We start from the raw sequence: 1,185 nt of genomic DNA on the forward strand, positions 1-1,185 counted from the left end.
GACCGTCATCCATAACTTACAGTTCAGTTTATCAGTGTCAAGAATGGTAGAAAAAAATACTTTGATCATATCAAAGTTCCAGTCATGTGCAAGAAAAGAAAAATCTATTGTCTGCCTTCCAGCCCAGTCCCTTTGACCATTGCCATTAGTTGGTTTGGCTTGAAGAAGAGGTTGCAACCCTAACACTTTAGTGGCTTGCATTTTTTTTTTCTTTTTTAGTATACAAAATAAATGAAAAACAAAATGTAGTGCAAAGAGATGTAAAACCTAGATAACCTTTTTAAAAATTGTGCTGCACCAAAATGCATGGTATTTTGTTACCATACGCTTTGCTGCAGGTGAATGAGCGCAAAAGCAAGTTGTGGCATTAAGACTTATTGGCATCACTGTGCCCCTGTAAAAAGACTGTGTTTTTGTGCACTGCGTGATTGCACACATTTTTCAGCACATTCCTGCAACGCAAAAATGTTCGCTTAGGGCAGCGGTAATAAATTTAAATTAAAGATGGTCTGGTTGCTAAAAGTTTCTTTCAGCCAGGGTCCAAATTGCTCTCTAATAAAAATAGCCCAATCATATCCATATTTCAAGTAAAAGAAAATAAAACCACCTTATGTAAGGTGTCCCCATCAGAGTGGTCTCTTACATCTGGTGTCCCTATCAGAGTCCTTCTGTACATCATGTGCCCCCACCAGAGCCTCTTCTTACATCTGGTGTCCCCATCAGAGTCCCCCTTACATCAGGTGTCCCCATCAGAGTCCCCCTTACATCTGTATCCCCATCAGAGTCCCCCTAACATCAGGTGTCCCCATCAGAGTCCCCCTTACATCTGTATCCCCATCAGAGTCCAACTTACATCTGGTGTCCCCATCAGAGTCCCCCTTACATCTGGTGTCCCCATCAGAGTCCCTCCACACATCACAGTCCCCCCTTACATCAGGTGCCCCCATGTGTCCCTCCACATATCAGAGTTGTCTCACCCCCCTTTCCCCCTGTACGCACAGTTTCCAAACTGCAAGGAAGGCAGCTCCTCCTTCCTCTCTCCAGTCATGTTATGAATCCAAAAACGCTGGTTTGTGGCGTTTTGGTGCGTTTTCCAGCGTTAGAGCATTTTTACAGCTAAAAAACTACTCTAGACACCTACTAGTCCTGTTTTTTTATCCAGCCAAAAAACATTGATTACAGTCT

Source organism: Staurois parvus, unplaced genomic scaffold, assembly GCF_062004578.1.
Source record: "Staurois parvus isolate SC_StPar_1 unplaced genomic scaffold, SC_StPar_1.0 ptg001058l, whole genome shotgun sequence".
Classification (NCBI taxonomy): Eukaryota; Metazoa; Chordata; class Amphibia; order Anura; family Ranidae; genus Staurois; species Staurois parvus.